Source organism: Macaca nemestrina, chromosome 12, assembly GCF_043159975.1.
Source record: "Macaca nemestrina isolate mMacNem1 chromosome 12, mMacNem.hap1, whole genome shotgun sequence".
Lineage (NCBI taxonomy): Eukaryota > Metazoa > Chordata > Mammalia > Primates > Cercopithecidae > Macaca > Macaca nemestrina.
In genome coordinates, this window is record NC_092136.1 from 35,522,725 (window position 1) to 35,538,531 (window position 15,807).

The 15,807-nt window shown below is 38.7% G+C and overlaps 1 long non-coding RNA gene across 1 annotated transcript in view; it reads right to left on the reverse strand.

Annotated features, from left to right (window-relative positions):
• The window catches only part of LOC105471477 (uncharacterized), a 39,419-nt gene extending 24,099 nt beyond the window's left edge, over nt 1-15,320 (reverse strand). Inside the window, exons 1-2 of the long non-coding RNA XR_011610727.1 lie at nt 15,212-15,320; nt 11,662-11,778 (exon numbers count right to left, since the gene is read on the reverse strand). This is a non-coding gene — a long non-coding RNA (uncharacterized lncRNA). The remainder of the gene's footprint in view (nt 1-11,661; nt 11,779-15,211) is intronic.
• Between the last annotated feature and the right edge of the window lie 487 nt (nt 15,321-15,807).

Consider the following 15,807-nt stretch of genomic DNA (forward strand, 5'->3'; position numbering starts at 1 on the left):
TTATTGTATTTTTAATGCATGGGAATTGGAAGGTGTTATGTGTTCATATATAGCTGTTTATTCCATTATGATTTGTGCTGTTAATTGTATGCTTTAAAACATTTTCACCTTTCCAGAATCATATAAATAATCCCCTACAATTATTATGTTTTCATATTTTATATTTAATCTTTTGATTTCTCTGGAAGTAATCTTGGCATGTGACATAGAGTTAGGGGTCTACTCTGGTTTCTCCTCACCTCTGTCTCTTTATCTGGTTCTTGCCTATCTAGCTATATCTATTGGTCTCCCTTACTCTCCCTTGAATCATTATTCACCAATCACATAGAGAGTAATTCTTAGTCTTCATTTACTCTCCAAGCTGGTTCCTCTTATGGTTTTAACATTTGCTTCCCCTGCTTGGAAGGCTCCTTCCCAGAACTCCATATGGCTTATTCCTTATGCTTTGTCTGTTTCAAAGAGGTCTTCCTGATCTGCCTATCTTAGATATACTTTCCTATCAATCGGGTCATTTGACCTTATTAATAGTTTCTTTCTGGGATTTAGCAGTATCCAAAATTGCTTGTCCATTTAATTGTATTGTCTTCAACATTGGGAGTATAGGCTCCGTGAAAACATGGGCTTTGTCTGTTTGCTTTACCACAATTTCCCCAGCATCAAGAATTGCCTGGCATATAGTATGTATTCAGCAAATATGTTCCTTGGGCAAATGAATAAATAGATTTGGTGTGTATCATTAGCCAAGTATTATGCTGTAAAAATAATGACAATAGCTACTAACTTTTACTGAGTACTTATTCTTGATAATCTGTCTGCTAGAAATTGCCTTTGCAAAAAATGTAACAGTGAGAGAAATGTAACATCACTGACTCCATCTGACTTATAATTTCACAAGCTAATTGCCCTTGTTCATTCCTGGGCATAAGCCAAGTTAACTATGGGAGAAATTTAGCTTATAGTTTAACTTTAAATCAAGGATGATGATAGTCATTTTCCAAAACTAGCCCCCGCCTTGTTTGGGAACTGAAACTGCCTTTGTAAAGCTAATGAAAGTCTTCAAGGTTAGAATTATGGGAAGGGGCTGAATTCTGCTATGATGTAGGCTTACTTAAATGATAAACAGTCATTGCTCCCTAGTTTTCTTTTCTACAGTTGCTGCTCAGGAGTCATATAGTCAGAAGTCACAAGATTTGTAACTACCCCCAATTGCTCCCGTATATAATGTCACTATTGCAAAACCTAAGACTCGTCTTTGAGATATTTTTCAGACTTTTGCATTGTGGCAGAACAACTGATGCCACCCAGACCCATGACCCACACCACAGAATTGACTTGATTAGTCCTGTGAGCCCTACCTGGAAACCGATTCAGCGCACGAGGACACTTGATTTCATAGTTTAGACATCACTATGATTTAGACATCCCTAGCCCCTGCCTGTCAACTTATCCTTAAAAACACTAGCTGCTGAGTTCTTGGGAGGCAGATCTGAGCAAAATCTCCTGTCCTCCTCTCTCGGTGCTCCATGATTATTAAGCTCTTCTTCTACTGCAACACCTACTATCTTAGTGTATTGGGTTTTTCTGTTCAGCAGGCAAGAAAGACTTATTGAGCTTTAATATACTTGCTTGGTATTTTATGAACATTATTTTATATAATCCACCAAACAAGATTTGCTTATTGACGACCTAATGAACCTTATTACTGCAAATAGCTCTTAATAATAATAGATGGTATTCCTCACAGGTAGAAAGCAGAGGCATTGAGAGTTTCAGTAAATATGTTCAGATCAAATAACAAGGAAGAATGTTGTAGCTTTGTAATATGTTTCACATATTTACCTTCTCAATTTTCCTGGAAAAAATGTTTTGACTTCATTTTAATTAGTTTTTTCTACCAAGTGAACTTTTAGATCTTCCTTTTAGTTTCGTTCTGGCTAATCTTATTGACCTTTTGATTAGAGTTGAATTAAACACTTCCTTAATTTGGAAAAAGCTTCATCTATTCAAAATTGAGTTGTTCTTATCTGGGAAGATTGCCTTTCTTTTTCTATATTCCTTTATGATCCCAAGCTTCATGGAACATCTTAAGGCTTTTTAACAGGTACTGCATATTTTAAAAATGTTAAGTTTACATTGAGCTACTTTATATTTTTGCTTGCTGTTACAAATAAGACATTTGTTACACTGTTCAATTATTGTTACACATTTTTAAAATTATGTGTTATATTGTTACACATTTTTAAAAAGGATAGATATGGGGGCGTGCCCAAGATGGCCAAATAGGAACAACTCCAGCCTCCAGCTCCCAGTGTGAGCGACACAGAAGATGGGTGATTTCTGCATTTTCAACTGAGGTACTGGGTTCATCTCACTGGGGCATGTCGGACAGTTGGTGCTGGTCTGAGGGTGCAGCCCAACCAGCAAGAGCTGAAGCAGGGCGAGGCATCACCTCACCTGGGAAGTGCAAGGGGGAAGGGAATTCCTCTTCCTAGCCAAAGGAAAGTGAGACACATAATACCTGGAAAATTGGGTAACTCCCACCCTAATACTGCCCTTTACCAAGGGTCTTAGCAAATGGAACACCAGGAGATTATATCCCACACCTTGCCCAGTGGGTCCCACACCCACGGAGCCTCCCTCATTGCTAGCACAGCAGTCTGAGATCTAACTGCAAGGCGGCAGCAAGGTTGGGGGAGGGGCGCCTGCCATTGCTGAGACTTAAGTAGGTAAACAAAGCCACCAGGAAGCTCGAATTGGGTGGTGCTCACCACAGGTCTAGGAGGCCGGCCTGCCTCTGTAGACTTCTCCTCTGGGGACAGGGCAGAGCTAAACAAAAAGCAGCAGAAACCTTGGCAGAGGTAAATGCCCCTGTCTGACAGCTTTGAAGAGAGCAGTGGATCTCCCAGCATGGAGGTTGAGATCTGAGAATGGACAGACTGCCTGCTCAAGTGGGTCCCTGACCCCTGAGTAGCCTAACTGGGAGACATCTCCTGCTAGGTGCAGACCAACACCTCATACCTCACACAGCAGGGTACACCCCTGAGACGAAGCTTCCAGAGCAAGAATCAGACAGCAACACTTGCTGTTCAGCAATATTCTATCTTCTGCAGCCATCGCTGCTGATACCAGGCAAACAGGGTCTGGAGTGGACCTCAAGGAAACTCCGACAGCTGAGGGTCCTGACTGTTAGAAGGAAAACTAACAAACAGAAAGGACACTCACACCAAAACCCCATCAGTATGTTGCCATCATCAAAGACCAAAGGCAGATAAAACCACAAAGATGGAAAAAGCAGTGCAGAAAAGCTGGAAATTAAAAAAAATCAGAGTGCATCACCCCCTCCAAAGGAATACAACTCATTGACAGCAATGGAACAAAGCTGGATGGAGAATGACTTTGACAAGTTGAGAGAAGAGGACTTCAGTCCATCAAACTTCTCAGAGCTAAAAGAGGAACTACATAACGAATGCAAAGAAACTAAAAACCTTGAAAAAAGAATGAATGAATGGATAACTAGAATAATCAATGCAGAGAAAACCTTAAAAGAACTGATAGAGATGAAAACTGTAACATGAGAACTATGTGACAAATGCACAAGCTTCAGTAACTGTCTCGATCAACTGGAGGAAAGAGTATCAGTGATTAAAAATCAAACTTATGAAATGAAGCAAGAAAAGTGTAGAGAAAAAAGGGTAAAAATAAATGAACAAAGCCTTCAAGAAATATGGGATTATGTGAAAAGACCAAATCCACATCTGATTTGTGTGCCTGAAAGTGAAGGGGAAAATGGAACCAAGTTGGAAAACACTCTTCAGGATATCATCCAAGAGAACTTCCCCAACCTAGTAAGGCAGGCCAATGTTTAAATTCAGGAAATACAGTGAATGTCACAAAGATACTCCTCGAGAAGAGCAATTCCAAGACACATAAATGTCAGATTCACCAAAGTTGAAATGAAGGAAAAAATGTTAAGGGCAGCCAGAGAGAAAGGTCGGGTTACACACAAAGGGTAATCCCATCAGACTAACAGCAGATCTCTCGGCAGAAACTCTACAAGCCAGAAGAGAGTGGGGGCCAATATTCAACATTCTTAAAGAAAAGAATTTTCAACCCAGAATTTCATATCCAGCCAAACTAAGTTTCATAAGTGAAGGAGAAATAAAATCCTTTACAGACAAGTAAAAGCTTAGAGATTTTGTCACCACCAGGCCTGCCCTACAAGAGATCCTGAAGGAAGCAATAACATGGAAAGGAACAACAGGTACCAGCCATTGCAAAAACATGTCAAAATGTAAAGTCCATCGATGCTAGGAAGAAACTGCATCAACTAACGAGCAAAATAACCAGCTAATATCAAAATGACAGGATCAAGTTCACACATAACAATATTAACCTTAGATGTAAATGGACTAAATGGTCCAATTAAAAGACACAGACTGGCAAGTTGGATAAAGAGTCAAGACTCATCAGTTTGCTGTATTCAGGAGACCCATCTCACATACACATAGGCTCAAAATAAAGGGATGGAGGAAGATCTACCAAGCAAATGGAAAACAAAAAGCTAGGGGTTGCAATCCTAGTCTCTGATAAAACAGACTTTAAACCCACAAAGATCAAAAGAGACAAAGAAGGCCATTACGTAATGGTAAAGGGATCAATTCATCAGGAAGAGCTAACTATCCTAAATATATATGCACCCAATACAGAAGCACCCGGATTCAGAAAGTAAGTCCTTAGAGACTTACAAAGAGACTTAGACTCCCATACAATAATAATGGGAGACTTTAACACCCCACTGTCAACATTAGACAGATCAACGAGACAGAAAGTTAACAAGGATATCCAGGAATTGAACTCAGCTCTGCACCAAGCGGACCTAATAGACATCTACAGAACTCTCCACCCCAAATTAATAGAATATACATTCTTCTCAGCACCACATCCCACTTATTCCAAAATTGAACACATAGTTAGAAGTAAAGCACTCCTCAGCAAATGTACAAGAACAGAAATTATAACAAACTGTATCTCAGACCACAGTGCAATCAAACTAGAACTCAGGACTAAGAAACTCAATCAAAACTGCTCAACTACATGGAAACTGAACAACCTGCTCCTGAATGACTACTGGGTACATAATGAAATGAAGGCAGAAATAAAGATGTTCTTTGAAACCAATGAGAACAAAGATACAACATACCAGAATCTCTGGGACACATTGAAAGCAGTGTGTGGAGGGAAATTTATAGCACTAAATGCCCACAAGAGAAAGCAGGAAAGATCTTAAAATCGACACCCTAACATCACAATTAAAAGAATTAGAGAAGGAAGAGCAAACGCATTCAAAAGCTAGCAGAAGGCAAGAAATAACTAAGATCAGAGCAGAACTGAAGGAGATAGAGGCACAAACAACCCTCCAAAAAATCAATGAATTCAGGAGCTGGTTTTTTGAAAAGATCAACAAAATTGATAGACTGTTAGCAAGACTAATAAAGAAGAAAAGAGAGAAGAATCAAATAGACACAATAAAAAATGATAAAGGGATATCACCACTGACCCCACAGAAATGCAAACTACCATCAGAGAATACCATCAGCTCTACACAAATAAACTAGAAAACCTGGAAGAAATGGATAAATTCCTGGACACATGCATTCTCCCAAGACTAAACCAGGAAGAACTTGAATCTCTGAATAGACCAATAGCAGGCTCTGAAATTGAGGCAATAATTAATAGCCTACCAACCAAAAAAAGTCCAGGATCAGACGGATTCACAGCTGAATTCTACCAGAGGTACAAGGAGGAGCTGGTACCATTCCTTCTGAAACTATTCCAATCAATAGAAAAAGAGGGAATCCTCTCTAACTCATTTTACGAGGCCAATATCATCCTGATACCAAAGCCTGACAGAGATACAAGAAAAAGAATTTTAGACCAATATCCCTGATGAACATCGATGCAAAAATCCTCAATAAAATACTGGCAAACCGAATCCAGCAGCACATCAAAAACTTATCCAGTATGATCAAGTGGGCTTCATCCCTGGGATGCAAGGCTAGTCGAACATACGCAAATCAATAAACATAATCCAGCATATAAACAGAACCAAAAACAAAAACCACATGATTATCTCAATAGATGCAGAAAAGTCCTTTGACAAAATTCAACAGTCCTTCATGCTAAAAATTCTCAATAAATTCAGTATTGATGGAAAGTATCTCATAATAAGAGCTATTTATGACAAACCCACAGTCAATATCATACTGAATGGGCAAAAACTGGAAGCATTCCCTTTGAAAACTGGCACAAGACAGGGATGCCCTCTCTCACCACTCCTATTCAACATAGTGTTGGAAGTTCTGGCTAGGGTAATCAGGCAAGAGAAATAAATAAAGGGTATTCAGTTAGGAAAACAAGAAGTCAAACTGTCCCTGTTTGCAGATGACATGATTGTATGTTTAGAAAACCCCATGGTCTCAGCCCAAAATCTCCTTAAGCTGATAAGCAACTTCAGCAAATTCTCAGGATACAAAATCAATGTGCAATAATCACAAGCATTCTTATATATCAGTAACAGAGAGCCAAATCATGAATGAACTCCCATTCACAATAGCTTCAAAGAGAATAAAATACCTACTAATCCAACTTACAAGGGATGTGAAGGACCTCTTCAAGGAGAACTACAAACCACTGCTCAGTGAAATAAAAGAGGACACAAAGAAATGGAAGAACATACCATGCTCATGGATTGGAAAAATCAATATTGTGAAAATAGCCATACTGCCCAAGGTAATTTATAGATTCAGTGCCATACTTGTTAAGCTACCAATGAGTTTCTTCACAGAATTGGAAAAAACTGCTTTAAAGTTCATATGGAACCAAAAAAGACCCCGCATTGCCAAGACAATCCTAAGCCAAAAGAACAAAGCTGGAAGCATCAGGCTACCTGACTTCAAACTATACTACAAGGCTACAGTAACCAAAACAGCATAGTACTAGTCTCAAAACAGAGATATAGACCAATGGAACAGAACAGAGTCCTCAGAAATAATACCAATATCTACAGCCATCTGATCTTTGACAAACTGAAAAAATCAAGAAGTGGGGAAAGGATTCCGTATTTAATAAATGGTGCTGGGAAAATTGGCTAGCCATAAGTAGAAAGCTGAAACTGGATCCTTTCCTTACTCCTTATATGAAAATTAATTCAAGATGGATTAGAGATTAAAATGTTAGACCTAAAACCATAAAAACCCTAGAAGAAAACCTAGGTAAATGCCATTCAGGACATAGGCATGGGCAAGGACTTCATGTCTAAAACACCAAAAGCAATGGCAACAAAAGCCAAAATTGACAAATGGGATCTAATTAACCTAAAGAACTTCTGCACAGCAAAATAAACTACCATCAGAGTGAACAGGCAACCTACAGAATGGGAGAAAATTTTTGCAATCTACTCATCTGACAAAGGGCTAATATCCAGAACCTATAAAGAACTCAATCAAATTTACAAGAAGAAAACAACCCCATCAAAAAGTGGGCAAAGATATGAACAGACACTTCTTGAAGACATTCATACAGCCAACAGACACATGAAAAAATGCTCATCATCACTGGCCATCAGAGAAATGCAAATCAAAACCACTATGAGATACCATCTCACACCAGTTAGAATGGCAATCATTAAAAAATCAGGAAACAACAGGTGCTGGAGAGGATATGGAGAAATAGGAGCACTTTTACACTGTTGGTGGGACTATAAACTAGTTCAACCATTGTGGAAAACAGTGTGGCGATTCCTCAAGGATCTAGAACTAAAAATACCATTTGACCCAGCCATCCCAACACTGGGGATATACCCAAAGGATTATAAGTCATGCTGCTATAAAGACACATGCACACGCATGTTTATTGCGGCACTATTCACAATAGCAAAGACTTGAAATCAACCCAAATGTCCATCAGTGACAGACTGGATTAAGAAAATGTGGCACATATACACCATGGAATCACTATGCAGCCATAAAAAAGGATGAGTTTGTGTCCTTTATAGGGACATGGATGCAGCTGGAAACCATCATTCTCAGCAAACTATCAGAAGAACAGAAAACCAAATACCACATGTTCTCACTCATAGGTGGGAATTGAACAATGAGATCACTTGGACACAGGAAGGGGATCATTACACCCCAGGTCCTATTGTGGGGAGAGGGGGGCAGGGATAGCTTTAGGAGATATACCTAATGTAAATGACGAGTTAATGGGTGCCGCACACCAACATGGCACATGTATGTATATGTAAAAAACCTGCACGTTGTGCACATGTACCCTAGAACGTAAAGTATAATAAAAAAAAATATTTGAGTCACTATGTGCGTTACTGACATCTCCATAGAAAAGTGCTCAGTGGCGAAGTAGATGGGTAAAAACAAATATCAAAGCCAGAAAACTATCAATAATTCAGCAGGGCAGTCCTGGGCTCAAGTCCTAATTCTTGAATCTGAATAAATTACTTAGACTCTCCGAACTTAATTTTGTCCGTAAAGTGAGTATAATGATAGTTTTTACCCATAAGGTTGTTGTAAGGATAAGCTAGGTAATGATGTCAAACACTTAGCACATTGACATATACTAAATGCTTAATTAAGGTTAGCTATGATTAGTAGGGCTACTGAACTATAATTTGCAAATATTTTTCTCCAGGTTTTTAAGCTATAGAGGGACTATCATATTGTGAAATTTCATGCTCCTTGGTCAGGGATGGTGCAGAGAAGCCTAAAGGAGAAGCCAGTGATTGTAGAGTCACTTTTACTGTCATGTCTTTGACTATAAAGTCAAATGGAAATCTAGGGTTTCATCTGTATTTTTATTTTTTCTGTATTTATAACCATAAAATATAGACATACAACACACAGTCATCAATAAGTAACTGTATTAGTCAGGGTTCTCTAGAGGGACAGAAGTAACAGGGTATATGTATATATGAAAGGGAGTTTATAATTAAGGAGAATTGACTCACATAATCATGAAGTTGCATGATAAGCCATGTACAAGCTGAGGAGCAAGGCAGCCAGTCCAAGTTCTAAAACCTCAAAAGGAGGGAAGCTGACAGTACAGCCTTCAGTCTGTGGCAAAAGCCTGAGAGCCTCTGGCAAACAACTGGCTTAAGTACAAGAGTCCAAAAGCTAAAAAACTTGGAGTCTGATGTTTGAGGGCAGGAGGCATCCGGCACAGGAGAAAGATGAAGGCTGGAAGACTGAGCAAGTCAGCTTCTTTCACCTTCTGCCTGCTTTTTCTAGCCACGCTAACAGCCAATATAGGCTAGTGCCCGCTGACATTGTGGGTGGATCTTCCTCTCCCAGTCTACTGACTCAAATGTTAATCTCTTCTGGCAACACCCAGAAACACTGATACACCCAGAAACAATACTTTGCATCCTTCAATCCAATCAAATTGACACTTAATATTAACCATCACAGTAACTTTTTTTTTTAAAATTTATTTATTATTATACTTTAAGTTGTAGGGTACATGTGCATAACGTGCAGGTTTGTTACATATGTATACTTGTGCCATGTTGGTGTGCTGCACCCATCAACTCGTCATTTACATCAGGTATAACTCCCAATGCAATCCCTCCCCCCTCCCCCCTCCCCATGATAGGCCCCTGTGTGTGATGTTCCCCTTCCTGAGTCCAAGTGATCTCATTGTTCAGTTCCCACCTATGAGTGAGAACATGCGGTGTTTGGTCATATGATATAGCAGGATTTTTTCATCCCATATTTTTTTTTTTCTTTCTTTCCTTCCTTTCTAGATGGGTTAATGCTATGTTGTCCAGGCTGGTCTCAAACTCTTGCCCTCAGTGATCTGCACATCTCTAACTCCCAAAGTGCTGGGATTACAGGCATGAGCCACTACACCAAGCCTCATTCCATAAAATTTCTATTGCTCCCTTGTGGACCCTCTCCTCTTTATGGTGATTATCTCCCATCTCCTTACCTAATCTGAGAAATGTACCCAAGCATTGTTCTACAAACATAGATCCATATAAAGGAAATAAATACAAGAAGAATTTAATTTAAATCTGACACTCTTCCATCTCTCTAGGTATGTCTTACTTCCTTTTAAGCTTCTAATACTTTGATCATAAAACCATGCTGTTGTAGGGGAGGGATATGGTGGTGGTTAGATTATGGTTAACTCAGTCCTTACTAAAAATTCTTCCTGCCGGGCGTGGTGGCTCATGCCTGTAATCCCAGCACTTTGGGAGGCTAAGGCGGGCAGATCACAAATTCAGGAGATCGAGACCATCCTGGCTAGCACAGTGAAACCCCGTCTCTACTAAAAATACAAAAAAATTGGCAGGGCATGGTGGCGGGTGTCTGTAGTCCCAGCTGCTCGGAAGGTGAGGCAGGAGAATGGTGTGAACCCGGGAGGCAGATATTGCAGTGAGCCGAGATCATGCCACTGCACTCCAGCCTAGGCGACAGAGTGAGACTCCATCTTTTTTTTTTTTTTTTTTTTTTTTTTAAAAAACCTCTTCCTGCTGCTTTTGATCTTTTTAGTTGTTGGTTTTGTTTAAATTTTTTGTTCTATATTAAATGGGTGGGTCAGTTCAGCTCTTTCTCCTCATAAACACTAGGCAGTGTCCATAATTTAATCTTTAAAACTTGAAGCCATTTTGTTGTCTGAGAGGATCCTTTCCAATATGTATTCCTTACTACATGCAGACACCCTAGAGTTAGAGAAGGTGGTAGTGTAGGGCTAGGATATTTGTGATGAGGACTTGAAGAGGCCTAAAGTGTGTTGAGTGGGTTATAGTGAAGTGAGGGTCATCCTAGACCTGCGAAACAAACATAGGATTTGGAATCAGACACCCCAATGTATGAATTCTGCCTCTAGCACTTAATAAGCTTACCTTAAACAATTTAACCTTCCTGAGCCTTAGTTTTTTGCAGCTATTATTTGGGAGGTAAGAGTACCCACCTGAGTATTTGTCATGGGAATCAAGCCAGGCCATGTGTGTAAAGTGCTTGACATGGCACATGGCCCATGTGATGTCAAAGATATTGCAACACTCATGATTATTACATTCATTTATGTCAGGTGCAGGGAAGAAAGCAATCAGGTTGCAATGAGGTGTAGTTTGGCTAGTTTAAAATTTGCTCTGAAGTGGAGCTATTTTCCTTAGAAGGAGATTCATCTCACAAAACTGTGACTCTACAGTGTGTGAAGAAGGCAAGGTGACTTTCAGCCTTCCTGGAATCTGGTGGCTTTGCTTGCAAATGGTGGCTGGCAAATGTTTTCCAGATTTTATGGACACACTGTCATTTGATGGTTTCTTAATAATTTTCCATTTCCTCAATGTGTGAAATAATAAACTATATCTATTTGTTGGTCCATGGCAGGCCTATCTGTGATGTTGAGTAATTGCTTGGCACCCAGAAAAGATTGCCTTCTATATTTAAACATGTTTATCAATCATGCCTTCCAGACACCATCTGCCCAAGGAAGGCCACAACAAGTGGAGGTCCAGAGAAGAATGACTTTGGGAGGAAACCTTTCCCAGGAGCATAGAACAGAACCTATTTGGCTCTAATGATTGTTCAAGGTGGATAAGGAGAGGAGAAGAGAAAATGTGTGATCAGATATAACCCTTACCTGCTTATTAATTGAACAAGGCAGGTGCCAGGCTGCTCTGAATTCTGCTGGCAGGCTGCAGAATGAGCCATTTCCCCTGTTAATAAGTCCTTCAGTGCAGGAGACATCTCTAGCAAGCTTTATATGAAGAAATAACAAAAAATTCAATTAATATGAACCCTGAAGTTAACTTAAAAATTTCCTTAGCCTATTCTAAAAGTGGAGGGTTGAAAGCAAGGATAAGAAAAGGAAAAACAAACAAAAAAATGAAACAAACAAACAAAAAAGTAGAAAATTGAGCCCACTGATATTAGGAATTAAAGAGAACATTTTCTGGGTTTTGTCTGAATTCCTTAGCCTGGTATTCAAGGTTACTCTCATGTCCACATGCCCTACCTGGGACATGGCCACTGTAGCCTTGGTACCAGTTGCACCTGAACCCCTGGAGTGAGGCTGGTGGGGCAGCAGGGAGGGGAGTTGGAGGCTTATTTCCCATTTCTCTGATTCTTTTCATAATTATCCTCACAGATATTCTCATTTCTGTTTATCATCTGAGACCCAAAGAAGGTGTGGAGAACTTGCCCAAGAAATAAGTTAGTGAGTGACTGAAGTAGGACTTAATCCCACTCACAACCTATTTGCTTTCATGTCTTCTTTCTCCTGCTTATCTGAAAGATCCTTGAGGGCAAGGTTAGCTATTTAAGATTTACTGCTTATTCTTTCTTAAAAATAATATGCATACCAGACAGAATATTTGATAATAAAAGCCAAAGAAATTAAACTTTCATAGACTTTTCACTAATATTTGGTTTATGTGCTTCTGTGTGTGTGTACATCATTACACCATTTGAAAAGTTACATAATTGCTAAGATTATGTTTACTTGATTCAGACAGATCTAGACCTCGGTCGGAATTTCTTACTGTAGTGTTACATAGGGCATATTGACCCTCAGTTTTCTTCTCTGGGGAAATGTGTTTCTCACTTGGTATTTCTTTGCTTATGATGTGGGAATAATACCTATTTCACAAGTACTTTCTGAGAATTGAATCATATTGTCTATTTAAAGCACATAGTGGCCCATTTGATTAGATATTGTTATAATAACAGTGATTACTGTGGTAATAATTATCAAGAATATTTTCCTTGTCAATAAATATTCCTCTACAATAGTATTTCTCAATGTTTGGTTCGTTATTGCCTACAAAAGAAGCTGTCTAAAACATTTTCTACCTAATTGCTTCCTCCATGGAATTTTAATACCACAGATACATTGTATATCTGTTTGTGCACTTATTTATATCTGTGCATTTTATATAAAAAGAGCAGGATTTTTAACTCCCCCAAAGCATCAATTTTAGTGCCTATTGAGAATGCATGTGGCATAACATGATTTATAACAGTTACATGATCTTCTGTTAAATAGATAAGCTGTAATTTAGATAATCAAGACTAATATTGAATATTTGGGTTATTTAAATGTTTCACTATTTTTAGCTACATTGTAATTAACATTGTACATAATATATTTGCAGATAAAAACATGTTTGTATGTCTGATTTTTCTTAGGATAAATTCCTCAAAATAAAAAATCTTGACCAAAGGTTATAGATTTTTAAAGTTATCTTTGAAATATTTTGTTAAACTACTCTTTAGAAGTGTTGATACAAAACTACACTTTAATTAGCAGTATCTGAATGTGGCTATTTCACTAAATTTTATTTAAATGGACTATTAAAATACATAATTTTTTATAATTTCTACAAATGTCAGCAAAGTTTAGTTTTGAATCTAATTGCATCCCTACTGCACCTGATGTTCGTCTAACCTCATGGCACGGCTCATATGACCTGTCAGGGTTCAACTCCAGACTATTACTTCCTACAGGACCCTCCAGACCCCTGAATGATGAATACAAAGCAGCTCCCGATCCAATCCACCCATTTAATTTCTTTCATGTTCCTTCCTGTGTGTTCTACTCGGTGGTGGGATGTCAAGGTTAGACACCAAGAGTCCTAACTGATTCAATAGAAACAGCCATATTTCTATCCAATGGCACTTCCATTTTCAATTTGTGTTCCAGTTCCAATTCAGACCTATTTCTTCTAGCCACAAAGAACAAAATGTAATATTTGCCATTGACACAGCTCTGAAACTAGATTAAAGAAAGATATGGAGTAAAAGACTGCGCAGAGATAAAAAAATTTTTTTTCTATCAAGTTCAGTGTTTATTTTTTTGGGGGGAAGCATTTGTTCCTACGTCAAATGTTTGTTGTGCACCTAAACACACAGTAGTTCTAGTTTCTGCAAATATAATAAGCTAAGTAAATGCTGTCACATTCATATCGATTGAAAAATCTTATATAGTAGCAACAACCCCAATTCAAGAAAGTAATACCAGCTTAGGCTGGCAAATAAAAAAGGAAAGAGTGGAACAGAAAAATGTGGATCATACAAGAAGAAAAATGGAAACCTTGCTAAAACATTGGTCTGCTAAGCATTTTCATTAGTTCCTTAGAGAAGAGAGAAGTGAAATTTGACAGGATCACACTGTAAATCTTTTGTAGCTTGTTTTATTCGTTTTTCTTTTTCAGCTCTGGTAAAATGTAGGTCATTCTTATTTCACAGTGAGAACACAGTCGTTCTTAACAAAACCTTTTGTGGACTTCATAAATCTCTGAATTAAATAACTTTTTCATGTGTTTTTATACTTAGCTACCTGAAGTACCGGGAGTACTGACCTGACAATCTGATAGTGAAGATTCTGGTGCTCAGTGAGCCAAATCAGAAAGTAGTTCCTCATGTACACGTGGCCTTAAGGCTCATTTTATGCTGAGTGTGTCATGTGTTGAATAGGCAGAAGCTTTGAATATCCATGTGTTTTGGCTGGGTTCTTCCTAATTATCATTGTTGAGAAGACATCCCTCAATCTCCCGATCCGATTCAGCTGACCTCCCTTTGATGTTTTAAAACACCTTAGAACATACCTGTCCTAACACTGATTTCCTAATGACCACCATTTGACTTCTCCCTTTTCCCAGCTAGATGGGGACTTCCCTGAAACATTAACTATAATATTGTTTCTCTATCACGAGCCTATAGCACAATCTAACCACAGTAGTTACTCAGTGTAGATTTTTATAAAAGGAAGGAAAGAATGAGGGAAAAGAAAAACAGGTAGGTTCTGGGGCAGATATTCAATCTGGTATGGTATCCTGCTAAACCTGTAGCTCTGACTTAGGTCGATGCTGAAAAGTCACTGTGACCCTCAGCCACCAATATCTTCTACTTGCCAAAGCAGAAAAAGGATATCAACAGATTTTAGAAATCTTCCTCATATTGCATTTACTTGTTTCCTTTTTTTTAAATACAAAATTTATTGAGCAGTTATTACATTCTAAATATAGGGTTCTAGATGCTGTGATACCACCATCTGCAGCATACCTCACAATCATGCTGCAAGGTAAGTATCATTGTCCTCACTTCACCTAAGAGAGAATGAATGCTTATAGAAGATAAAGAACTAGCCCAAGTGCACATGACTGTTAAATGTGATGGCCAAAATGTCTCACCTTGTCCTAATTTGAGAGTCCACTTAACTACCAAACCTGTGATTCTATCTCGAGTCACATACACATTCCGTTCAATCAGCATTTCAGTGAGCTTCTAAAGGGCTGTGGAACTTCAAACCTACATGACTTATAGGAAGACATCATTATCACCTTTATGACTCTCTGTGTGGCTGCACATGGCTCTTAAATTATTTGGCTTCAGAGAAAAAAAACATGTGAAATAATATCTGAGCTTTTGTGTCTGAGAGTGATAAATGAGAGAAAGGCGGGGAGGGATAGAGAAAGGTAGGGGAGGAAAAAGACTTTATACTTTTCTCTTTGGAAACGTTTACTTAAAATGAGCTTAAAAACTCCTTTCCTATCTTTTCCTTTAGCTGCATTTATAGTAGAGGAATCAATTATTGTTGTGGATAAGTGAGTCAGCAGTTAGGGGGCCAGCAGAGGTCGGATCATTGCAGTAGAAGACCTCCTGGCCCCTGGGAAGAGTCCACCCAAACCGTGTGAGTAGAGAACTCTCTGTCTCTCTGTTGTTCTCAGCAGGAATTCTTCTGTCCTCAACATTTTCCTGCTTTATGAGATCACAGATGTGGGGGTCA